Source organism: Sus scrofa, chromosome 8, assembly GCF_054392235.1.
Source record: "Sus scrofa isolate SSC_HxYL_T2T_F1_AM1 chromosome 8, Sscrofa_HxYL_maternal_Yorkshire_Landrace_v2.0, whole genome shotgun sequence".
Lineage (NCBI taxonomy): Eukaryota > Metazoa > Chordata > Mammalia > Artiodactyla > Suidae > Sus > Sus scrofa.
In genome coordinates this window covers 1,449,020-1,468,536 of record NC_139390.1, presented here as the reverse complement: position 1 = coordinate 1,468,536, position 19,517 = coordinate 1,449,020, and the positions used below count along the sequence as shown (strand labels likewise).

Here is a 19,517-nt window from a genome sequence, read left to right as displayed (position 1 = left end):
TGCTGGGCAAGTGTCTGTGGGGTTGTTCAAGTCTTCGGTAGCCTCGCTGACTTTCTATTTAATTTTCCTGTCAGTTACTGAGAGAAACACTACAGTTTCCAAACAGAAGGACGAATTCCTGTTTCCCCTGAAGCTCCATCAGTGTGTCCTCCCCGCACCGTGAAGCTCTGCTCTCAGGTATGAGAGCACCTCGGACGGCGCATCCTCTGGATGCACCGGCTCCTGCATCAGTGACATGACCTTCTGTACCTGCTCACGCTTTCTGCTCCGGGACGGATCTGTCTTGATGCCAACAGAGCCACTCGAGCTCTCTTTTCAGTAAGCAACGCGACTTGCTCTCTGATCTAACTCTTGGCCCACTTGAGTCTTTACACCTAAAGCCAGTCACCTGCAGAAAGCACACAGCTGTATCTCCCTTTTGCTCCAGTCTCGCGAGCTTTTAAGGGGTATTTAGTATTTATATCAAATATGATAACTAATACGATTGGGTTTATTAAATCTGTCTTACTATTTTTTTTTTTTTTTTTTTGGCTTTCTGCCATTTCTAGGGCTGCTCCTGTGACATACGGAGGTTCCCAGGCCAGGAGTCCAATCGGAGCCATAGCCAGCGACCTACGCCAGAGCCACAGCAACGCCCGATCCGAGACCTACACCACAGCTCACTGCAACGCTGGATCCTTAACCCACCGAGCAAGGCCAGGGACCGAACCCGCAACCTCATGGTTCCTAGTCGGATTCGTTAACCACTGCGCCACGACAGGAACTCCTCCATTTTTCTATTGATCTTTTTTTTTGTTCTCTTTTTTAGCTTCAAAAACCTGAAGTTTTTGTTTTCATTTTGACTGCACCTGCGGCATGTGGAAGCTCCCAGGTCAGGGGTCGAACCCATACCGTAGCAGTGACAGCACCAGATCCTGCCCCAGCTGCGCCACAGGCGAAGTCCAAAAAATTGAGCATCTTTAGGATCCATTCTCCTCGGCTCTTTCCTTTCTGAACTGGGTGGTCCAGTGGACAGAGGCGCGCACTCCGCCTTGGCGGACTGTCGTGACCGTTTTGTGGGTGGCGAACTCTAGGTGACGCTCTTGCCCTTTGACTACTTTAAAGCTGTCCTCCTGCCTCTGGCTCATGCTGTTTCCCGTGAGAAGCCTGTTAGTCTTGCTGTAGTTCTAGAATGTACCTTTTTCTCTGATGGCATTTAAATTTTCTTTTTCCTTTTCCCTTTTTTTTTTTTTCACAGCCACACCCGCAGCACGTGGAAGTTCTCGGGCCCGGGGTCAAACTGGAGCTGCAGCTGAGGCCTATGACACAGCCACAGCAACACTAGACCAAGCCTCGCCCGCGGCCTATGCTGCAGCTTGCGGCCAACAGCAGATCCTTGACCCACTGGGTCTTCCTTTTGTTCCGATCCAGGTTCCAATCCAAGGCCAGCGACTGCACCTGTATCCTCGAAGAGACAACATTGGATCCCTAACCCACTGAGCCACAGCAGGAACTCCTAAACTTTCTCTGAATCACTGCTTTCAGCACAATAATTATGATGTGACTGGACGGGGGGGGGGGGGGTTTCTTCGTAATTCTTTTTAGTTTTTCCCATTTTTGGAGGCCCTGCAGCATGGGCCCAGGCTAGGGATCAGGTAACCTCTGCATTAGCACCCCACAGGAACTCCTGCCTGCCCCACTCAACCACGGGGCTTTAGACAGGCCACTTCCCTCCTGCAACACGGCTTTCCTCCCCTTTACCAAGCGGCTGTTCTGTCAGGCAGCCTTTCAACGCCCAGTGCTGCATCATGCTCTTTCTGTGACTCCTGCTCTCCCCGACGTGCTCGCTAGCCCTCTTCAGCAAGCACAGAGCACACGAGCCAGCACAGAGCTCACCACTCCTGCAAACCTCTACGCAGACAGTCTTATCCTTCCGAGGCCATCTTATCATTAGACATCAAGTCCCACGACGCAGGCAGCATACAGCACACACCTACTAAATACTCTCGGGAGGAGCTGAGACGACTCTTCCGAGCCCGCAACTCGCACCTGGTCTCCCTACTCCACTACAAGTTCTCCTTCCTTGCCCGCACAGTCTTTTACCGGCTACCTGTGCTGGAGTCGGAGAAGACGCCACGTGCGGGCAATCCTTTCTGCTGCTTTCCTGAACTCGCTCTTCCGGAAGCACGTGCAAGTTCTGTGGCCAAGTGCCACTGCTTGGGAAATAACCACTAATATTAATACTTAAGTTCCCGGGAGTTCCCGGTGTGGCTCAGCAGAAACGAATTCAACTAGTATCCACGAGGATGCGGGTTTGCTCTGTGGCATCGCTCAGTGGGTTGGGGATCCGGCATTTCTGTGAGCTGTGGTGTAGGCTGCAGACATGGCTTGGATCCCAACTGCTGTGGGTGGGGTGTAGGCTGGTGGCTGTAGCTCCGATTCAACCCCTAGCCTGGGAACTTCCATATGCCATGGGTGTGGCTCTAAAAAGCCAAAAAACAAACAAACAAACAAACAAAAACAAAAACAAACAAACAAAAAAACCAACCAACCTTAAGTTCCCTTCTAACTGCTTACCATAAAAATTGATGACAGAATTAAATCATGAGTTAGATACAAAATTACCTTAACTATTTAATGCTTTGTAATACATAATTTATGCAATCTTACAGAGTAAATATTTAGCAATTTATAGATTTCAAAGTTGTTCCTTGGCAATTCAATAACATTCAGTAAATATTTATTGATTCCAATCATTAAATTATTATAGCATCCTATTTATAGCCAATGTGAAAATGAGTTTTCTTGGGAATTTTTCATTTCAGTTTACACATTAAAAAAAAAAGACATGGAGTTCCCGTCGTGGCTCAGCGGTTAACGAATCCGACTAGGAACCATGAGGTTGCGGGTTCGATCCCTGGCCTTGCTCAGTGGGTTAAGGATCCGGCGTTGCCGTGAGCTGTGGTGTGGGTCACAGACGAGGCTCGGATCCCATGTTGCTGTGGCTCTGGTGTAGGCCGGCGGCTACAGCTCCGATTCGACCCCTGGCCTGGGAACCTCCATATGCCGCAGGAGCGGCCCAAGAAATGGCAAAAAAACAAATCAACCAACCAAAAAAACCAAAAAAAAAAAAAACCAAAGACAACCTAGAGAGAAAACGGCAACCATTTTTTCTTACTATTGTGAGTTAACGTCCTGAGCTTGCCTTCTCTTCGCCACCAGTGGTTCTACGGAAGGAAACCGCAGGGCTTCGTGCATTAATGAAGGTACAGCAGTACTTGCTATGCGCCAGAGGTATGCTTGTGTAAAATGCTTTATACATATAACTGTTATTAAAGTGGTTTTCCTACACAGATGTAGTTACGTTTAATTCTAGTAAATGAGGTAATTACTCTATGTTTTGATCCTACTTATCTGGAAGAAAACAGATAGCTAAGAAAACCTCAGCCCAAGTCAGGCTGTACTGTCTTCTGGCAGCTCAACAATGCACCCATATTCAAAGAGTTAGAAAATACTTCAGGTCTCTGCATTCAAGCTCCAAGTGGCAAAAGAGAAACGTACCTGGAATTTATTAATAGCAGCATATCACATAGTTAAAAGACTCGCAGTTCTGGAAATACGTATTTCTTACATTTCTTTTCACCACTCTTTAAACTAGGACTAACGCAGTCAAGTGAAAAACTGTTATCAGAATTCGACTAACCTCTCAGTGTGCAACCCCTTATAAACCTGAAGATATCTGACAATCGCAGTAACTGGTCATTCTGTGTAGGATTTATCAGTCTTTATCTATTTTTTACTTATTTATTTAGGGCTGCACCTGTGGTATATGGAGGTTCCCAGGCTGGGGTTGAATTGGAGCTGTAGCCTCTGGCCCACACCACGGTCACAGCAACGCCAGATCCGAGCCGCATCTGTGACCTATACCACAGCTCACAGCAGCTCTGGATCCTTAACCCACTGAGCGAGGCCAGGGAGCAAACCTATGTCCTCATGGATGCTAATCAGATTCGTTCCTGCTGCGCTAGGCCAGGAGCTCCGGATTTAACAGTCTTTATAGCAATCTCCAGAAATCATCAGAGGGGAGAGGCTGGGAAAGGCCTCTAGGCAGAGATCCCACATGGACCTGCTGCATTTGAAAACTGGATGCAATTCCAAGGCAGCCATTCACAGAGCTGTGAGCCCCACGTCAGCAGCATGGCTCTGCTCACACGAGCAGAGGCGCCTTCTATCCACCCACGCCCAGTCGAACCGAGGATATGGATATACCCCTGGCCTTGCTCAGTGGGTTAAGAATCTGGTGCTGCCGTGAGCTATGGTGTAGGCTGCAGATGTGGCTAAGATTTGGCACTGCTGTGGCTGTGGTGCAGGCTGGCAGCCGCAGCTCAGGTTTGACCCCTAGCTCCAGGAACTTCCATAAACCACAGGTGTGGCCCTACAACGAGAAAAGGAAAAACAGAAAAAAGCCTGCATACAGATGTTTGTAACAATATTACTCATAGTTGTCAGAACTTGGAAGCCAAACTCTCCTTCGGAAGGTGAATGGATAAACCGTGGCCCCTCTAGTCAACAGATACAAAGCAACGTTTAATGCACGTTACTGCGTGAAAAGGCCACATACTGTAGGGCTGATTCTTATACATGACCCTCGAGAAAAGGCAAACCACAGAGACAGCAAGAAGATCTGGGGTTGCTGGGGCTGGGGTAGGGAGGGTGCATGGGCAGAGCACAGAGGATTTTAAGGGCAGTGACACAACTCAGAGTGACACGGTAATGATGGACACGGCATGACCTACTCGCCCAAACCCACAGAATGCATAACACGAAGAGTGAACCCCGACGGAAATTACGACTTTGAGCGATGACAGTGACAAGCCACGGGGAGGCTGACAACGTGGGAGGCTGTGCATGTGTAAGGCTGCAAGGGAACCTTCTACACTTCCTGCTCTATTTCTCTGGGAACCTAAAACTGCCATTAAAAAAAAAAAAAAAAAAAAATAGGGAGTTCCTGTTGTGACTCAGCAGAAACGAATCTGACTAGTATCCATGAGGATGCAGGTTCGGTCCCTGGTCTCGCTCTGTGGGTTAAGGATCCGGCGTTGCTGTGGCTGTGGTGTAGGTGGTCAGCTAGAGCTCTGATCTGACCCCTCGCCTGGGAAACTACATAAGCCAGGGGTACGGCCCTGAAAAGACAATAAACAAACAAGCAAAGGAGTTCCTGCCATGGCTCAGTGGAAACAAATCCGACCAGTATCCATGAGGATGCGGGTTCGAGCCCTGGCCTCACTTAGTGGGTCGGGGATCTGGCGTTTCCGTGAGCTGTGGTGTAGGTCCCAGACACGGCTCAGATCTGGCATTGCTGTGGCTGTGGTGTAGGCCGGCAGCTTCAGCTCCAATTCGACCCCTAGACTGGGAACTTCCATTTCCCGTGGTTCAGCCCTAAAAAGACAAAAAGGACAAAAAAAATAAAAAAAATAAGGTCTATTAAATATCCCCCCCAAAAAAAACCCACAGGAGAATTCTTATTAATATTATTTTATTTAACTCAAGGTACCCACAATATTACCCAACCAAAGGTAACCAATGTAAACTACTAGCGAGCTATTCCAGACTCTTTCTGACCCTGGTCTTCAGCCTGTGGAGTATAATTCCCACCTGAATGCATGTCTCGGGGCCCGTGGTGCCCCCGTGCTGAAGGTCAGGCCCATGCTCACTCTGCACCCCTCTTGCCGCAGGGCTCCTGCCCGCCAGCGCCCCAGCATCACGCCGGACTCCAGCCAGTGGACGGAGGGACAGGGGCTCACCGTCTCCTCGAGACTCTCTCTTCCACAGCCTCCGGGCACCAGACCCTCTGGGGGTTCTGAGAACCCTGAGAAAGACAGCACCGGGGCCTCTCCCAGCCAGGGCTCCCTGCCCCGCAGGCACTCTCCCTCCCTCCCTGGCAGCTCTCAAGGGAGCAGAGGCTAAGTGTGACCAGCAATCCCACTCCTGGGTATTTATCTGAAGAAAATGAAAACACTAACTCAAAAACCTGCCCCTTTCTTTCCTGCCAGGGCTTCGGTTTCTCTTTGGGGCTTTCAAAAGTAGGCTTCACTCACACCAGTCAGAACGGCCATCATTAGTGAGTCTACAAATAACACATGCTGGAGGGGGTGTGGAGAAGCGGGAACCCTCCTGCACTGCTGGCGGGAATGGAAACTGGTACAGCCACTGTGCAGAACCGTATGGAAGCACCTCAGAAACTAAATGCAGAACTACCACTGGGATCCAACAGTCCCACTCCTGAGCATAGATCTGGACAAAACTTTCATTCAAAAAGATACCTGCGCCCCTATGTTCACTGCAGCCCTATTCGCAATAGCCAAGCCATGGAAACAACCCAAATGTCCATCAACAGATGAATGGATTAAGAAGATGTGGTATATGTACACAATGGAATACTACTCAGCCATAAAAAAGAACAAGATAATGCCATTTGCAGCAACATGGACGGAACTAGAGATAGAGACTCTCATCCTGAGTGAACTAAGTCAGAGAAAGACAAATACCATATGGTATCACTTATATCTGGAGTCTAATATGTGGCACAAATGAGCCTTTCCACAGAAAAGAAACTCATGGACTTGGAGAGCAGACGTGCGCATGCCAAGGGGGGGAGGGGAAGGGATGGACTGGGAATCTAGGGTATTAATAGATGCAAATTATTGCCTTTGGAATGGATAAGCAAACGAGATCCTGCTGTGTAGCACTGGAAACTATCCGGTCACTTATGATGGAGGATAATGTGAGAAAAAAGAATGTGTATGTGAATGTGTGACTGGCTCACCTCGCTGTAAAGCAGAAAATTGACAGAACACTGTAAACAAACTATAATGGGAAAAAAGTAAAAATCATAAAAATAAAAATAAATAAAATACGGCACAAACGAACCTATCTACAAAACAGAAACAGACTCAGACACAGAACAGACTTGTGGTTGCCAAGGGGGAGGGACGGGGAGCTTGGGGTTAGTGGACGCAAACTATTCCATTAGAGTGGGTGAGCAATGGGGGCCTGCTGTGCGGCACGGGGACTCCATCCAGTCCCTCGTGATGCGCTGTGACGGACGAGAACGCAAGAGAAAGAACGTACGTGTGTGTGGCTGGGTCACTTTGCTGTACAGCAGAAGTTGGTGGAACAGTGTAAATCAACTACACTTTACAAAAAAAATTTAACAATTTAAAAAGACACACGCATCCCCATGTCCACTGCATCATTATTACAACAGCCACGAAGGCACGCGGCAACCTAGGCGCCCATCACTGGATGAAGGATCAAGACGGGGTGAACACACACCGTGGAATACTCCTCGGCCACGGGAAGGAACGCCATCTCGCCACTTACGACAACAAGCTGGACCCCGAGGGCCTGACACCACACGGCATTAGGTCAGAGAAAGACAACGACTGTCTGATGTCCCCCATACGTGGGATCTAAAACATACCAACAGAGTCAAGCTCGTCCACACAGAGACCAGACGGGTGGCTGCCAGAGGTAGGAGGAGCGCACGGGCAGAATGGGGGAAGGGCACACACCGCCGGTTAAACCACAGGCAGGCCACGGGCACGGGACGTCCAGCGCAGCAGCCGGTTAGTGACGCGGCTGAGAGAGGACATGGTAGAAGTTCGCAGAGCTCCCTCCGTGGCCTGGGGAAACGAACCCCACCAGCACCCACGAGGACACGCGTTCGATCCCTGGCCTGGCTCAGCGGGTGAAGGATCTGGCATTGCGGTGACCTGCAGTGTAGGCTGCAGACGCAGCTCAGATCCCGAGTTGATGTGGCTGGGGCGGAGGCTGGTGGCTGCAGCTGCCATTCGCCCCCCAGCCTGGGGACCTCCACATGCCCAGGTGCGGCCTTAAAGAGAAAAAAAGTTCTCGTCGCAAGGAAAAACATTCTGTAACGGGGTGCGGTAGTGCCTCAATGAGACTACTGTGATCGTCTCACACGCACGCGAGTGCCAGGTCACTGCGTCGCCCACGTGAAAACATTATACCTCGAGAGTGTAAAAGCAAACTCAAAGCAGCTTTAGACATCTTCCGGCTAACCCCCAAACTAACACAGGACAAGAGGTTCGGGTCCAACGTGGGAGCCACTGGCCACATGTGGCTACTGAGCACCTAAGTGTGACAAGTTCAAACTGAGATGTGCCCAAGTATAAAATACACACCAGACGTCAAAGACAGAGTATGAAAAAAGACGGCAGTATTGCAGTAATAATTTTTACGCCGACTACGTGCTGAAGTAATCCTGGCTCTCTGGGCGACAAGGAAAAGGCACTAATAAAACGGATCATGTGTGTCTCTTTTTACTTTTATTACACAGTTACCGAAAATCTTAGGATCACACGTGTGGCGCACATTCCATTTCTATCAGGCAGTCCTGGGCTTGGACGCCAATGTTCTCCTCTTCCCGTCGTCTCTTATGCTAAGAAAGAGAAAAATATCCAGCACTGGGCACGGAAGGAAAGGGAGCCACAAGCAAACATTTACAAATAGTAGAAGAACAGCTAAAAACGAAAAGTTGACGGTAGTCGCCACTAAGACTGTTCAAGCTAGTAAGTCTCAGGGTAAGGACTCAAGCTGGCTGCAGACGCCCCCCGGGGCGGGGGGGGGGGGACACCCCAGGGGGGCTTCCCGGGAGAGGCAGCTTCTTGGAAGAAGGAGCCCTAAGGCTCCCTCAGCAGGACATAGACGTCCTGCCAGGTAAGGGAGGCTGAGCCCAAGAGGGCAGCAGAGCCAAGCACACGCCAGAGAAGATCAACAAAGCCAAACCCTGCTTTTTCGGAAAGACCGATAAAATGGCCCGATGCTTGTAATACTCATTAACAGAGAAAGCACAAAAGAGTCAAAACGAAAAAGACACCGTTACAGATCAAACAATCACTTAAAATAATAGTAAGGATGTTACCAACATCTTTAGGTCAAATTTTAGGTAAGAGTTTGATGAAGTGCTCAAAGAATTTCTTCTATGACTTACCCAAACAGATAACTAGAAACTGAAGCAATACTATAATTATTAGACAAATGCCAAACAAATGTACGTCCAAGCCTAGAAGCCTTATACCAAAATTTAATATGAAAGAAATGTATTTTAGACCAACACTAAAAATTAACCAAAATCGGAGTTCCCGTCATGGCTCAGGGGTTAACAAACCTGACTACCATCCATGAGGACACGAGTTCGATCCCTGGGCTCGCTCTGTGGGTTAAGGATCTGGTGTTGCCATGAGCTGTAGTGTAGGTCGCAGACATGGCTCAGATACTGTGTTGCTGTTGCTGTGGCTGTGGTGGAGGCCGACCACTACAACTCTGATTTGACCCCCAGCCTGGGAACCTCTATATGCTGCAGGTGTGGCCCTAAAAGACAAAAACACTAAAAAAATTTTAAAAATTAACCAAAATCTGTACACAGAAATCTGACAAAGAGAAAGGAAAATCCCAAGTAACTCTCACTCGTGAAAATAGATGAAAAAAATCCTAAATGAATTTATGAGCAAACCAAAACTAGTAAATACAGAGAAGGATATTACTGTGACCAGATGGGTTTACTCAAGAATGCAAAGTGAGGAGTTCCTGTCGTGGCGCAGTGGTTAACGAAGCCGACTAGGAACCATGAGGTTGCGGGTTCGATCCCTGGCCTTGCTCAGTGGGTTAAGGATCCGGCGTTGCCATGAGCTGTGGTGTAGGTCGCAGACGTGGCTCGGATCTGGCGTTGTTGTGGCTGTGGTGTAGGCCAGCGGCTACAGCTCCAATTCGACCCCTAGCCTGGGAACCTCCATATGCCGAAGGTGTAGCCCTAAAAAGCACCCCCCACCACCACCAAAAAAAAGAAACACTGCAAAGTAAAACACTGAGCTGATTTTCTAATTACTCTCTCACACTATAGAATAAAACACAAGTCTCATGTAATTAAAACAGATGCAGAAAAAGCTTCTGATAAAACTGAATATCGATGTATTAATAAAAGAGATGCTGGGAGTTCCCACTGTGGCTCAGTGGATTGGGCACCTGAAGTTGTCTCTGTGAAGACGCAGGTTTGATCCCTGGCCTCACTCAGTGGGTTAAGGATCCAGCATTGCCTCAAGATGCGGTGCGGATTCAGTGTTGCCTGTGGCTTGTGTGCAGACCACAGCAGCAGCTCTGATTCAACCCCTGGCCCAGGAACTTTCATACCCCAGAGGTGGCCATAAAAATAGTTAATTAATTAAAAAAATAAAAGCATTCCGGCAAATTAGGGACATAGGAAACTTTCTTAAAGACCATCTTAAAAAAAAAAAAACCCTATTAACACTAAACATACTTAAAGATGAAACCGGAAGGTTTTCCTTCACAGTCAGCAAAGAGACGAAGGCCCCCGCCACCATTATTTCTATTCAGCACTGCAACAGAGATCCCATCCCGTACAGTGAGACGAGAAAAAGAAAATAAAAGGACTAACGATTAGCAAAGGGGAAAGAAGTGCCATTACTTGCAGATGCTATGGCTGCACAGACAGAATATCCAAAAGGATATAAAAGGTAAGTGAGAAGACTTTACAGTTTATAAAGGTTGGTTTTTTTTTGTTTTAGGTATCACTTACTATAACACATAAAAAAATCTAACCCTCCTACACTGTTGGTGGGAATGTAAATTGGTACAACCAGCATGGAGAACAGTATGGAGGCACCTTACAAAACTACACATAGAACTACCACATGACCCAGCAAACCCACTCTTGGGCACATATCCAGACAAAACTTTCCTTGAAAAAGACACGTGCACCTGTATGTTCACTGCAGCACTATTCACAATAGCCAAGACATGGAAACAACCCAAATGTCCACTGACAGATGAATGGATTAAGAAGATGTGGTACATAGGAGTTCCCGTCGTGGCGCAGTGGTTAACGAATCCGACTAGGAACCATGAGGTTGCGGGTTCGGTCCCTGCCCTTGCTCAGTGGGTTAAGGATCCGGCGTTGCCGTGAGCTGTGGTGTAGGTTGCAGACGCAGCTCGGATCTGGCACAGCTGTGGCTGTGGTGCAGGCCAGTGGCTACAGCTCCAATTCGACCCCTAGCCTGGGAACCTCCATATGCCGCAGGAGCAGCCCAAAGAAATAGAAAAAAGACAAAAAAAAAAAAAGAAGATGTGGTACATATACACAATAGAATACTACTTAGCCATAAAAAAGAACAAAAGAATGCCATTTGCAGCAACATGGATGGAACTGGAGACTCTCATACTAAGTGAACTAAGTCAGAAAGACAAATACCATACGCTATCACTTATATCTGGAATCTAATATAAGGCACAAATGACCCTTTCCACAGAAAACAAAATCGTGGGCCTGGAGAACAGACTTGTGGTTGCCAAGAGGAAGAGGGAGGGAGGGGGGTGGACTGGGAATTTGGCATTGATAGATGCAAACTATTGCCTTTGGAATGGATAAGCAATGGGATCCTGCTGTATAGCACTGGGAACTATGTCTAGCCACTTATGGTGGAACCTGATAATGTGAGAAAAAAGAATGTATACATGTATGTGTGACGGGGTCACCTTGCTGTACAGCAGAAAACTGACAGAACACTATAAACCGGCTATAATGGAAAAAATAAAAATCATTATAAAATTAAAAAACAAAAAACAAGCACTGCCCTCGCCCCTTGGAAACCATGGCCATGGTAGCTGATGTGAGGGAGTGGTCCTGGGGGAGGGACAGGCTGGGGGGGGCACACATCTGTGTTTGGCACCAGGGCTACTAAGAACCTGGCTGACAGCTGGAAACTGGTAACACACCGGAGGAGCAGGTACATGAGTGAACTGCTGAAGACGATACTGCCAGGTTTTCACTGTAGGGGAAGAGAGGTACAAACACAGACAGCAGGCAGGCTAGTGATAAACTCCAAATGTCGGACTGGAACGGAAAAGATTCAGTGTGAACTGGATTCAACACAGTAAACACACACACACACCCGCATGCATTCGCCTATATCCTAGCTCTTTTACCTGTGAGAACAACTAGCACCTGAATTTTAATTTGCAAATACTACTGTTCTTGGATCAATGGCTGATTTCAGGACTTGGGAAGAGAAAACGCCAGTTGCGAGTGGAACATATGGTGCCATAAAGGAAGGAAAGAGTCAGAGAATGATGAAGACAGCCCATGGGATTCATCGGCTGTCCTGGAGGGCTCCCCCTGGCTACATCTGATACACTGCCTGGAACAAGACGACCCCGCCCCCAAAGCCAGGAAGCCCTAAGTCCATACTTACACAAGGGACATACAAATAACAAGGAACCAAGTTCTAGGTTAGCGCACAATGTCAATGCAGAAGGAAGACTGCAACTCGAAGATGGTCACCTAGCGAGCATCAAACTAGTGGATTCAAACAGAAGTCATCAATGCAGCTAAAACTAGAGGGAGAAAGTCTGATGAGAAATGAGATGTTTCTGGGAGGGCTGTGGCTCAGGGCCGAGTGCTGGCCTGAGAACTTCTGCATACCATCTTTTTTCTGGAGCGCCCTCCCCCCCCCCCCGCCAAAACCAAACAGAAACGAAGGAAACAGGATATTTATGATAATCTCAGAGTGCTTCCTTCAAAAAATATACTGATGCCTTATAACAAGCACACAGTTCTTGTAATTAGCTTCAGAGTGAAGAAACTGGTCAGACTCCGCCTTGGCCAGGTGGTAGGAGTCGCCACCACCTGTGAGGGAACAAATGGCATCGCAAACCCCTGAGATCACGTGCTGCAAAGGGTATACAGCACACCTGGGTGCAACTCCTGCCAAAACTCAGGAAACACCGATACACCCAAATCGAGGGTCATTTACAAAGTGTGTGGCCTGTTCTCACAAAAAATGTAAAGGTTATGAAGGATAAAAAAAGACAGAGAAACTCTCTCGGATTTAAAGGACACTAGGAGTTTCTGTTACGGCTCAGCGGGTTACAAACCTGACTATTATCCATGAGGGTGCAGGTTCGATCCCTGGCCTCGCTCAGTGTGTTAAGGATCCAGCTCTGCCGCAAGCTGCAGCATAGGGTGCAGATGCAGCTCAGATCTGGCATTACTGTGGCTGTGGTGTAGGCTGACAGGTGTAGCTCCAATTCAACCCCTAGCCTGGGAACTTCCATATGCTGCAGGTGTGGCCCTAAAATGCAAAAAATGCAAAAATAAATAAATAAATGAATACGGCAACTAAATGCAATGAGTGATCCTGGAACTTACTCCAGACCACAAAGGAAAGGAAAAGGAAAATGGTTTTTGTTTTTGTTAAGAATGTTTTTTTTGGAGTTCCCGTCGTGGCGCAGTGGTTAACGAATCCGACTAGGGACCATGAGGTTGCGGGTTCGGTCCCTGCCCTTGCTCAGTGGGTTAACGATTCGGCATTGCCGTGAGCTGTGGTGTAGGTTGCAGACGCGGCTCGGATCCCGTGTTGCTGTGGCTCTGGCTCTGGCGTAGGCTGGTGGCTACAGCTCTGATTCGACCCCTAGCCTGGGAACCTGCATATGCCGCGGAAGCGGCCCAAGAAATAGCAAAAAGACAAAAAAAAAAAAAAAAAAAAATTTTTTTTTTTTTTTTTTTTGACAAATGGTGAAATCTGAATAGAATTTCTGGATAAGTGCTCACACTGTAATAAAGCTAATTTTCTGATTTTGACAGGTGTACAGGTATGTACGGAACAGAGGGTTGTTTTTAGGGAATACACACAATACTGAGGAGTAGTCAGCATGAGGTTCGAAATTTTTCTTAAGGAGTTCAGAAAAAAAGGCCTAAGACTCAGCGGGCAGGGAGAAGGAAAAGGGAGGAAGGAGGAAAGACAGGGAGAGAGGCGGAACAACAAAGCGAATGTGGTCAAAGAGCAAACACCGAGGACCCTGGGCCACAGGCATACAAAGCTTTGTACCATTTTTACACTTTCCTATAAATTTGAAATTATTTGTAAGTTTAATGATTTTAAAAGTTATCAAGCACCAAAAGATAAATCTAAAACAAGAGACAGGAGTTCCCTGGTAGCTCAGCAGGTTAAGGATCCAGTGTTGTCACTGCTGTGGCTCAGGTTTGATCCCCAGCCCAGGAACCTCCACATGCCATGGGTGTGACCAAAAAATAAATAAAATGAATAAATAAAACAAGAGACAAACCATACATACAGAGAAGACTACAAACTTTCATTGAGAAAAGTAAAGATACTTCAAATAAATGTGGAAAAATACTATGTCCACAGACCAAAAAACTCAAGACGACAAAGTCAACATTCCTCAAAAGGATCTACGTGTGCTGCAATGCAGTCTGAATCAAAATCCCAGCAAGCTTTTACGTGGCAACTGAGAAACAACGTCTAAATCTACACGGAAATACACAGGGCCAAGAACACGCCGGCACTCCTGAAGCACAGGGAAGACTGACCCGAGACTCACGCCGAAGCTGTGGCAGCTGAGAGAGGGTGGTGCTGGCCCAAGGACAGACAGACCAAGGAACAGGACAGAACAGGCAGAGATGGACCCTGTAACACTGATGACGCTCCAGAGCACTGCGGGAAGAAGAGCCCTTTAAAATCACGGTACTGGGACAACCAAGTATCTGAATCAGGTGGCGGGAGGGGGACTAAATCAAACCCCGATCTCACACCATAAAACTTAACTTTGAAATTAGAGATCTAAAGTGAGGAGTTCCCGCTGTGGCTCGGTGGTATCGAACCCGACTGGTATCCATGAGGACTCGGTTCGATCCCTGACCTTGCCCAGTGGGTTAAGGAGCCAGCGTTGCTGTGGCTGTGGTGTAGACCAGCAGCTACAACTCCAATTCAATCCCTGGCCTGGGAACCTCCATATGCTGCAGGTTCGGCCCTAAAAAGACAAAAAGAAAAAAGAGAGAGAAGATCTAACTGTGAAAGAGAACCCTGGTATCCTGGTGATCTCAGGTGAAGGAAGACACCAAAAGCACTACAGCAAACAGGAAAAGATGAAGACTCAACTTCTTAAAACTAAAACTTCTACTCAAGAGACAACACAAAGTGAACAAGCAAGAAAAATAAAAAGATATGCAACTCCATAGAAAAAAGGGCAAAAGACTTAAACCTAAAAGAAGAAATCCATATGGTTCATTAACACATGAAAAGATAATTTCACACATAATCAAGGACATGTAAATTAAAATTGAAGTAAAATAACACCATAAACCAAGCAGAGTGGCTAAAATGAGAAATTGTGACAAAACCATACTAAGTCAAAAATTTTATGGAGTTCCCGTCGTGGTGCAGCAGAAACAAATCCAACTAGTATCCATGAGGTTGTGGGTTCAATTTCTGGCCTCGATCAGTGGGTTAAGGATCTGGCGTTGCCGTGAGCTGTGGTGTAGGTCACAGACACGGCCCGGATCTGGCGTTGCTGTGGCTGTGGTGTAGCCTGGCAGCTGCGGCTCCAATCAGACCCCTAGCCTGGGAACATCCATATGCCGCGTGTGCGGCCCTTAAAAAAAAAAAAAAAAAAAGTAAAGGATGGGAACTCTCATGCCCTGCTGGTGGAGTGGAAATATGCACAACCACGCTCAAAAATAACGTGAGGAATGCGGCTCAGTGGTTACCTATGAAGGTAAGAGAAAGGGCACTGTAGTCAGCACGCAGCATTTCGTGGGCTTTTGGAGTCCCGGAAACATTCTATTTCTTTATCTGAACAGTGCTTATACCAGGGCTCAAATGAAAATAATTTGCAGAGCTGTACACTTGTTTTATGCACTTTGATGATATTTAACGATAAAAAGTTTTGAGAGAAAGGAATAAGTGTTTGACAAAGCAACAAGATGACCCCTGGGGGAAGAACACACAACTGGACACCCTCGGCGGGAGCGGGGGGCAGCGGGGGGGGGGGGGGAGGCACCTGCAACCTTAGCTCACACCGTCGTAAACTCTAACCTAAAATTACGAAACTTCACAAAGAAAGCAAAGTAGAAAATCTTCCCAATCCAGAGTAGACAGAAGATTTTTCTACTTAAAACAGACAAAATATTTCAACCTTGGGATAGAGAAAGATGTGCAGGAACCCCAATTGACTACCTGGACCTTCATGAAACTTAGAAACACGTTCCTCGTGACATGGTTGCTTCTAGCTGCGGCTCCAGGATGGAGAGGCTGGGAGGAGCCCTGCTCACGCTTGGGCAGTGAAGACCAACCAGATTAACTTCAAGTTCACGACTTTTTTGGGAACCTATTAGGAAACTGATGTCACAGAGCAAACTGACCCAAAATCTAAGTGCCTGCAAGGAAAGACCTGAGGCAGATGCGATCAGACACTGCCAGAAGCTCCCTGAGAAGAAAAGGCACACTGCTGAAGGCTGAGGGCAGGCTGGCAGGACAATGCCCGGGGTCACAGGGGTCGGGAGAGTCTGTACCCCTGGGCAACCTCTCTGTGAAATCCAGTGGGTGGCCACTGGCAAGACATGCAAGAGCCTTAAGAAGCATCGAGGGCGGTGCAGAACTGGGGAGGGAATGAGAAATGCCACACAGCTCCTTCCCCCATCTCCACTAAGGAACAGAAGCCCGCGCAGGCGACGTGCTGGTAAATACTCCCTGCACCTGGGGGAAGGAAAAGGGGCTCAAGGCAGCTGCTCCTGGAGGAAAGGCAAGATTCCACGGCGAGTCCCTTCCCCCTGTAGCCAAGGAAGGGGCAGGAGAGCTGAGAAGGCTGCACCCCAAGACTCAGGGTCGCCACACCCACCTAAGACTCAGCCTTACCCAGAATGAGAAGCCAGCACCCCACTACCGCACACAGCCAAGTCAACAGGCTTCACCTAGCAGCTAAAAGTGGAATACGGCTAGGAGAGCGACGGGAGAGGAACAAGGGGCTGCAAGGAGAAGCCAGGTGAGGCACGACAGAGAGGGCAGACTCACGGCTCGGGTCACCACCCCACACTCAACACCAGCCACCACGATGGGCTCCGAAGGCTGCGGTGCTCCTGCTCGGACAACACCCACGGCAACGACAAGCCCGACTCCCAACAAAAGTAATGCAAACTGCAGGACAGAAGGCCCAGCTGTGCCCGCTGACAGCCACGAAACCACTTTTGGTTTCCCCTGCCCCAATCAACATGCGTGGTTTTGGAAACAGGCAGGCGAAATATCTTGCGTGTGCTTTGTGAAATAAGTACAAATAGATGTTTACAAGAATTACTACAAATAAGTAATTCTAAGTATTAAAATAATATACAAAAGGTATTTTTTTTTTTTTTTTTTTTTTACAAAACCCCACACTCCCAAGAGACAAAGCAATCATCGAAATAAAACTCAGGAGTTCCCACTGTGGAGCAGTGGGCTAAGGATCCGGCACTGTCTTTGCAATGGCTCAGGTTGCTGCTGAGGCATGGGTTTGATGACCAGCTTGGCACAGCAGGTTAAGGATCTGGCATTGCCACAGCTGCGGCATACGTGGCAGTGCTGCTTGGATTGGACCCTGGCCCAGAACATCCAAATGCTGTGGGCATGACCAAAAACCAAGACTCAGACATGAAGCAGGTGCTTGGGAGTACCTGACAGGGAATTTAAAGTGACTCTGTTTTAGTCGTTAAAACATGGAGTTCCCATCGTGGCGCAGTGGTTAACGAATCCGACTAGGAACCATGGGGTTGTGGGTTCGGTCCCTGCCCTTGCTCAGTGGGTTAAGGATCCGGCGTTGCCGTGAGCTGTGGTGTAGGTTGCAAATGTGGCTCGGATCCCGCGTTGCTGTGGCTCTGGCGTAGGCCGACAGCTACAGCTCTGATTCGACCCCTAGCCTGGGAACCTCCATATGCCGCGGGAGCGGCCCAAGAAATAGCTAAAAAGACAAAAAAACAAAAAACAAACAAACAAAAAAACATGTTAACAACTCTAACAGAAGAGATGGACAACATGAAATATCAGGGGGTAATTTAACTCGAGAAATGAAAATGGAATCCGTGACGCTTAAGATAGGTCAGAGAAAATCCCCAACTGAAGCAAAAAGAGAAAAATGAGCAGGAATGAGGGCTGGACAGAATACCCCAGAAGGGAGAAAATTTAAAACATCCTCCCAGACCTGTAAGTAGAAGAGGTGAACAAAGAGCAGAAGAAACAATGTTTCCAAAATTTCCCAAATTAATGACAGACACCAAACCACAGATCCAAGAAGCTCAGAAAAAACGTCAAGCAGGATAAACAAACAACAACAAAAACCCTGGTCATATCACTGCCAAACTGCTGAAAACAAAAAAGTGAAACCTCTGAAGGCTGTCAGGGATAAGAGACACATTACACACAGAAGAACAGACACAATTAAAAGCAAGCTTCTTGTAAAAAACCATGTCAGCCAAACTGAAAAGGAGGGGAGGGGGATAAAAACATTTAAAAACCTATTCACTCAAATTTCTATACCCAGCAAAGGAATCATTAAAAATAACGGAGGCATTCCCGTCATGGCGCAGCAGAAACGAATCCGACTAGGAACCGCGGGGTTGCCAGTTCAATCCCTGGCCTCACTCAGTGGGTTTAAGGATCTGGCGCTGCTGTGAGCTGTGGTGTGGGTTGAAGACGCGGCTCAGATCTGGAGTTGCTGTGGCTGTGGCGTAGGCCGGTGGCAACAGCTCTGATTAGACCCCTAGCCTGGGAACCTCCACATGCAGCAGGTGTGGCCCAAAAAAAGACAATCAATCAATCAATGAGAAATAAAGACTTTCCCAGAAAGAAACACTGAAGAAATTCATTGCCAAGAAGACTTAACCTACAAGAAATATTAAAGACAATATTTTAAGCAGAAAAAATATAGTATAAGATTGAAACGTGGATCTACTCAAAGAAATGAAGAATCCTGAAAATAGAATACAATGAAAGTAAAATAAAATCAGTTTTTCCCCTTTAAAAAACTGCACTGAAAGATGACTTTCAAAAGCAAAAAGAGTGGAATTCCGTGTGGTGCAGTGAGTTAAGGATCCTACATTGTCACTACAGTTGCTCCAGTCACTGCTGTGGTGCAGGTTCAATCCCTGGCCCAGGAACTTCCGCATGCTGGGGTGCAGCCCCCCTCCAAAAAAAAAAAAAAAAAGAAGCAATCTACTGTGTGTTTATAGTACATGTAAAATGAATACCATCAATAGCACAAAGAAGAGAAGTTCTCTTCATGGCGCAGCAGGAAAGAATCAGACTAGCATCCATGAGGACGTGGGTTCATCCCTGGCCTCACTCAGTGGGTTAAGGATCTGGCATTGCCATGAGCTGTGGTGTAGGTGGCAGATGTGGCTCAGATCTGGCGTTGCTGTGACTGTGGTGTAGGATGGCAGCTACAGCTCTAATTCGACCCCTAGCCTGTGAACCTCCATATGCCAAGGGTATGATTCTACAATGAAAAAAAAAAAGCACAAAGACGAATTGGGAATATAGTGTGTAAGGTCCTTACAATACACTGGGAAGCAGTAACACATCATTTGAAGGTAAACTCTGGATTACTTTAAAACGCACACTGTTAAATCCAAAAACAATAGCCATAAAAATGTTTTAAGAGGTATAAATAATAAG

The 19,517-nt window shown here is 47.4% G+C and overlaps 1 protein-coding gene and 1 long non-coding RNA gene across 8 annotated transcripts in view; both read right to left on the bottom strand.

Moving 5' to 3' along the window:
• Positions 1-19,517, bottom strand: part of FAM193A (family with sequence similarity 193 member A) — a 136,354-nt gene that overhangs the window by 90,473 nt on the left and 26,364 nt on the right. The gene's annotated exons all lie outside the window — the stretch shown is intronic.
• Positions 1,201-10,382, bottom strand: LOC146400279 (uncharacterized). Its single transcript, XR_014812053.1, has 2 exons — positions 5,018-10,382; positions 1,201-2,866 (listed from the first exon to the last, which is right to left on the bottom strand). It is a non-coding gene; the product is annotated as an uncharacterized LOC146400279 (long non-coding RNA).